This window comes from Bos taurus, chromosome X (genome assembly GCF_002263795.3).
Source record: "Bos taurus isolate L1 Dominette 01449 registration number 42190680 breed Hereford chromosome X, ARS-UCD2.0, whole genome shotgun sequence".
Classification (NCBI taxonomy): domain Eukaryota; kingdom Metazoa; phylum Chordata; class Mammalia; order Artiodactyla; family Bovidae; genus Bos; species Bos taurus.
This window is the reverse complement of record NC_037357.1, coordinates 105,423,507-105,430,663: the sequence shown is the minus strand read 5'-3', so window position 1 is coordinate 105,430,663 and position 7,157 is coordinate 105,423,507. Positions and strand designations below refer to the sequence as shown.

The following is a 7,157-nucleotide window of genomic DNA, read 5'->3' as shown; positions in this document are numbered from 1 at the left end:
GCTCACTGGTGGTTCATTGAACTTGCTGCTGCTGCTGCTAAGTCGCTTCAGTTGTGTCCGACTCTGTGCAACCCCATAGACAGCAGCCCACCAGGCTCCTCTGTCCATGGGATTCTCCAGGCAAGAACACTGGAGTGGGTTGCCATTTCCTTCTCCAGTGCATGAAAGTGAAAAGTCAAAGTGAAGTCACTCAGTCGTGTCCGACTCTTAGCAACCCCATGGACTGCAGCCTACCAGGCTCCTCCGTCCATGGGATTTTCCAGGCAAGAGTACTGGAGTGGGGTGCCATTGCTTTCTCATTGAACTTGGAGTGTCCTTAACCTTGGGTCTTAAAAATGTCATCTGCATCCTCTTATGGCATGTTTACTTAGCTCTACCATTCTAACAACAAATCAATATGTACCTCCTGAGTTCACATCAACAAACTTGTTATTGAGATAAGTCAATTTAAATTTTAGAGATTTATCAGCTATGATTTACTCATGAGTCAGTGAAAGTCAGCTAAAGATAAGGGAGATAACAGAATCAGAAGGATCAAAAAAAAATCATGGCTAGAATAAAACCACTGTTGGTTTTAGTGCTGAGAACTACAAATAAAAAAAAGATTAAATTCAAGGATATTAGGGATTTAAAAATTAAATCGTAAAATGCTTGAAGCATGAACTTCCTTGAAGGTTATCCTTCAAGGCCAGAGGGGAAATGTTTATGTTCAGAAAAGTTACATAAGTAGCTGCTGTACTCAATAATTGGGTGTGGGGGAATATAATCAATTCAACCATGAGAGTCCTTATATCTGTGGATTCTCTGTGATATTTGAGCCCTTAAGTTTGATCTCGGAAGACATATACGGGGGAAGAATTGCTTTGGTTCATAGAAAATTAACCTTTCCTTTTACTTCAAATGGTTCCATCTCAATAATTGTGACAGAAGCTCTTCTTCCAGAAGAACATCTTGTGTGATAGAATGTCCTTGATAATGGCTACTTTCCTGCCCAAACAGTTTCGCCTTCATCATTTAATTGCCCTGGTACCTCTTCTCTCCCATTTCCTTCTCTCTCTCTTTCACTGCCCACCTTACTTACTTTTCTCTCCCTTCTCCCTCACTCCTTGGGGTCTAAATTGGCTGTCTTCCTATTACAAAGTTCATTATTTTCTTGGTCATCTCTGGTCAGTTAGCTTCACCCACAGTTGCTTTGAGAACTTTGTTTTGTGATTGCTCTGTGCATCCAAGGGCATTTTCTAGTTCCTTCAGGGAGCTGTTGTCATTTTAACTGGGCTTTGCATCTTTTTCATTTAATAGAACATTTCTGAAGAATATACCTATTCTGGGCATGTGTGATGGTTCCTCTTTCTCTGGTGGAAAAAGTCAAAAGTACATAGATTTGGCAGACTTTATTTTTCTTTAATATATATTTATTTATTTTAATTGGAGGCTAATTGCTTTACAATATTGTATTGGTTTTGCCATACATCAACATGAATCCGCCACGGGTATACACGTGTTCCCCATCCTAAACCCCCGCTTCCACCTCCCTCCCCGTACCATCCCTCTGGGTCATCCCAGTGCACCAGCCCCGAGCATCCTGTATCATGCATTGAACCTGGATTGGCGATTCATTTCATATATGATATTATACATGTTTCAATGTCATTCTCCCAAATCATCCCACCCTCATCCTCTCCCACAGAGTCCAAAAGACTGTTCTATACATCTGTGTCTCTTTTGCTGTCTCATATACAGGGTTATTGTTACCATCTTTCTAAATTCCATATATATGCATTAGTATACTGTATTGGTGTTTTCTTTCTGGCTTACTTCACTCTGTATAATCGGCTCCACCTCATTAGAACTGATTCATATGTATTCTTTTTAATGACTGAGTAATATTCCATTGTGTATATGTACCACAGCTTTCTTATCCATTTGTCTGCTGATGGACATCTAGGTTGCTTCCATTTCCTGACTAAAAATATGGAACGCTTCACGAATTTGCATGTCATCCTTGTGCAGGGGCCATGCTAATCTTTTCTGTATCGTTCCAGTTTTAGTATATGTGCTGCCTAATAGAGCACGGCAGACAGACTTTAGTGTAGATTCTGACCTCCCCAGTTTGTAACCTTAATCAAGTGATTTATTTGTTCCTTATTCAGTTTCCTTACTGTAAATGAGGATAATAGCCACCTCCAAATTTGTTGTGAGATTAAATAAAATGAACTACTTAATTTTTGTGAACACTGTAAGCTGAAAACTTTTAATTTTCGTCTTCCTATTTCATTTCTCTGGAGAAGGCAATGGCACCCCACTCCAGTACTCTTGCCTGGAAAATCCCATGGATGGAGGAGCCTGGTGGGCTGCAGACCATGGGGTCGCTAAGAGTTGGACACGACAGAGCGACTTCACTTTCACTTTTCCCTTTCATGCATTGGAGAAGGAAATGGCAACCCACTCCAGTGTTCTTGCCTGGAGAATCCCAGGGATGGGGGAGCCTGGTGGGCCGCCATCTATGGGGTCGCAGAGTCAGACACGACTGAAGTGACTTACCAGCATTTCATTTCTCATTTCTTTTTCTGATGTTTTTATAGATTTTCAAACTAGGTCAAGGTACCAAATGATCCAGTCCATTCAAATCCAAGTGCACAAACTTTTCTTCTTCATAGATTCATGTTTGTTTTCAGCTGAGGGAACATTTCTTAAGTGGGCAAATCCTACTCCAAGAAGTTTCAAAGTTGTAAGGATTTTTCTCCTATTTTCTCACACTTACTTCATTTAAATTCTGAATAATTTCTCCCCATTTTGTTCTATTATTAAGCAGTGTAAGGGACAATATTGTTAGGGGAGCAAATAGAATAGTAAAGGTTAACAACAACATGAGGTATAATGGGAGCTGCTTTCGTTTTGTAGAAATATTACTCTTCTGAAATTTTATTTTTTTAATTTTATATATTTTAATTGAGCTATAGTTGATTTACAATGTATTAATTTCTGGAGTATAGCAAACTGATTCAGATATATATATATATATATATATATATATATATTCAGATTCTTTTCCATTATAAGCTATTATACCAGTTTAGTTTCCTGTACTATACAGTGCATGCTTAGTCACTTCAGTCGCATCCGACTCTCTGCAACCCCATGGACCATGGCCCACCAGGCTCCTCTGTCCATGGGATTGTCCAGGCAAGAATACTGGAGTGGGTTGCCGTTTCCTTCTCCAGTGATAAAACATGAAATGAGTGAAGTCCATCAGTCGTGTCTGACTCTTTGTGACCCCCTGGACTGCAGCCTACCAGGCTCCTCCGTCCATGGGATTTTCCAGGCAAGAGTACTGGAGTGGGGTGCCATTGCCTTCTCCACTATACAGTAGGACCTTATTATTTATCTGTTTTATGTAAAGTAATGTAGATCTGTTAATCCCACTCTTGTAATTTGTGCCTCCCGCCCCTTTTTTGGTAACCATAAATTTGTTTTCTATATCTGACGGTCTCTTTTGTAAATAAGTTTATTTGTATCATTTTTTAAAGATTCTACCTGTGATACCATATTATGTTTGTCTTTATCTGACTTCACTACTTATAATCTGTGGGTCCATGCGTGTTGCTGCAAATGGCATTATTTCATTCTTTTTTGTGGCTGAGTAATATTCCATTGTATATATACCACACCTTGTTTATCCATTCATCGGGCAATATACATTTAGGTTGCTTCCATGTCCTGGCTGTTGTCAATAGTGCTACAGTGAACATTTGGCACATGTATTATATCTTTTCAAATTAGAGTCATTTTCTGAATACATGCCCAGAAATGGGATCGTTGGATCATATGATAACTGTTTTTAGTTTTTTAAGGAGCCTCTGCACTGTTCTCTATAGTGGTTGCACCAATTTAAATTCCCACCAACAATGTAGGAGGGCTTCTTCTGGAATTTTAGAGTCCAAAAGCATCACTGGAATTGAGTCACTGCATTGGTGTAATGTATCATTTTGACCAAATGCTGAATTCCCAGGTTTATTACTTCTCACTCTGGCAATACTTTATAAAATACCTGTCCTCTTCTCCAGTTCACACCGGAGTCTTGATACTTTTCCTTTCAGTTAAAAAATATCCTGTGAGGAATAGATGTATTGGAGTTGTGAAACATGCAGTGAATTCCTGTGGAATTCGTTCAGAGAGATTTTCATATTCTGCCATCATTTGTTCTATGAAAATGTATGAAATTTCTGAAGTGGAAATAAAAACATGAACAAGACAGCTTCTACCTACCCCAGATTCACAGGTGGATAGGAAGGGGAGAGCTACAAACAGCCACAACCTCCATTTATGTATTGCTGTTCTTTTTTTCCTATGTAAGCCTAAAGATCTCTATTTAATCTCATGCACATTGTCTGGTATGGCAGGCACATTTAGTTCATTCCCTGAAAACCATTTTTAATCCTTTTTCTCACTGGCTTCCACTGTGGAAGCTAAAAAACCCTGTGAGTTACTTCCCTGTTCTTCCTTGTCAATGAAATATAAAGGAAATTCATCTGGGGCTTCTTGGAAAGTTTGTACTTTCTGATAAAAGGAATGAAGTGCATGAGGGGAAAGAGTGATTTGGGTTTAATTTCTGTCACATCCTGCCTTTGTTTTCTTGTTACTGTGATACTTGGAGCTAGGAAGGTCCTCTTGCAGTCATGAAGCAAATAGCCAAGGGACCATATCCCATATGCGAAGTATAGTAGAACTTAACAATAGAGAGAGCCTAGATCTTTGGTCACATGGGTGAGCCACCAAACCAACCTGGCATTGCTCTTCCTCCAGTGGTTTATGTCACTGTAGCTTTTTTATCGTTGTTGTTCCTGATATCACTGTTACTTACTTCCCAAAGCATTCCTCATTGATAGATCTGGAAAGAGTGATCTATCATACCATTAGCATTTTAGTTTTAGTCAGCTTAATTTCTCAAACCTTGTAGGGCCTGAGTACATTTTGAATGTACTTAGTGGGTAGAACATGAAAAAGACAAAAAGTGAGTACCACACGAGGGAAAGTTTTTGAGCACTGGGGAAGAAACATTACTTTAGCAACAGAGAGAAGAAAAAGGGAATGCAGAGTACAAATTTTGCCTCTGCAGTTGCACCTGGGGTGATCCTCGGTACAACATTTAAGGAGAAATGTAGTGTTTGGTTGGTAATTTGTTCTGTGCTGTGTAATACAGTACTTAACACATGAACCATGGCCATCAATTTTTCATCATCTCAATATTTTTGAGTTTTTTTTAAATTGAAGTATAGTTGATTTGGGCTTCCCTGGTGGCTCAGATGGTAAAGGATCTGCCTGCAATGTGGGCGACCTGGGTTCGATCCCTGGGTTGGGAAGATCCCCTGGGAAAGGGCATGGCTACCCACTCCGGTATTCTTGCCTGGAGAATCCCATGGACAGAGTAGCCTGGCGGGCTATATAGTCCATGGGATCACAAAGAGTTTGACACGACTGAGCAACTGACACTTTTATACTTTCACTTCATAGTTGATTTACAATGCTGTGTTAGTTTCTGCTGTACAGCAAAGTCAGTCAGTTATACATATGCATATATCCCCTCTTTTTTAAGATTCTTTTCCCATATAGATCATTACAGAGGATTGAGAAGAGTTCTCTGTGCTATACACTAGGTCCTTGTTATCTATTTCATATATAGCAGTGTGTATATGTTAAACCCAACCTAATTGACCCCCTCTTTTTCCCCTTTGGTAACTGTAAATGTGTTTTCTATGTCTGTGAGTCTATTTTCTAAATAAATTCTTTTGTATCACATTTTCGATTCTACATATAGGTGATATCATATTGTATTCATCTTTGTCTGTCCGATTTAACTTTACTCAGTATGACAATCTCTAGGTTCAGATTTTTGAGTTTTTAAGATGTGTTTACCCAATGCTTGTTTTAAATCCTCAGGGAATGCCATTATAGACAGGTGGGAACTTCAAAAATGTACGTTTCTCAATAGATTGAGTTACATGTATCTTTCTCTTGCCTTTCAGCCTTCTCCCTACATAAACACCAACCATGCCTTTGAATGCCCTCTTGCTCTTAGATGAGTCATGTGTTGATGTGACCCTTCCTGTCATCATCTCTTCTATGCTGTTGGTCACTTAGAGCAAACTTAACAAATGTAAATTTGAAAGATACCTCTGTACTGTGTGTATGTGTTTTACAGGAATAATTACTTGCTCAAAGTATTTTCATAAGAGCTCTCTTAGGTAGGAAGACTATTGTTTAATAACACATACTTGAATTACAGTTGACCCTTGAACAATGTGAAATTGAACTGTTCAGGTCCATTTAATAGGCAGGTGTTTCTCAATAGTAAATTCTAGAATACTACACAATCTGTGGTTGGATGAATCCACGGTGTGGAGGAACCATGGTTATGGAGGCCTGGCAAGCTATATGCAGATTAACCTCCATGTTATTCAAGGGTCAACTGTAGTACATTTTCAGAAACACTCACCGTGTAAAGCAGAGTAGATCTTTATTAACTTTTATCTTTTTGAAGTTTTTGTATATGCATTCAGTTATCAGAAGCTGTGCTTGAAATTCCAGGTACAGGTACAACTGGGAAGTATTTGATGCTTGGGAATCCCTGGCGGCTCAGTGGTAAAGAATTTGCCTGCAATGCAGAGGACGCAAGCTCTATCCCTGGGTCAGGAAGATACCCTGGAGGAGGAAATGGCAACCCAGTCCACTATTCTTGCCTGGAAAATTCCATGGACAGAGGAGCCTTGTGGGCTACAGTCCATGGGGCTGCAAAGAGTCAGACATGACTTAGCAGCTATACCACCATGACCATGTAATGCTTTTCTATTTAAGAAATTCAGACCAATGTGTTGGTTTTTAGGTGGCTCTAAAAATGATGGAGATTACCTTTAATGTGTGATGTGTATTCAGTTGGTTGTCATAGAATAGCTTACTCAATAATAATTTTTATTACAAAAATTAGTAAAGTACTAAATATTGGCTTTTGACTAAATGAAATAAGTACTTTTCCTGAGATCTTTTTAGGCTATGGAAGTGTAAAGATATTTGCAAACATACCTTGGATTTATGTGTTACTTTTTATGTGTATTGAAGTTTTTGAATAGTGGTACATATGATGGGTACTATCCATCCAGTGT

General features: G+C 39.0%; 1 non-coding gene across 1 annotated transcript; it reads right to left on the bottom strand.

Moving 5' to 3' along the window:
* Nucleotides 1-1,965: 1,965 nt before the first annotated feature.
* LOC112445292 (U6 spliceosomal RNA) lies at nt 1,966-2,072 on the bottom strand. Its single transcript, XR_003033649.1, has one exon. It is a non-coding gene; the product is annotated as a U6 spliceosomal RNA (small nuclear RNA).
* Between the last annotated feature and the right edge of the window lie 5,085 nt (nt 2,073-7,157).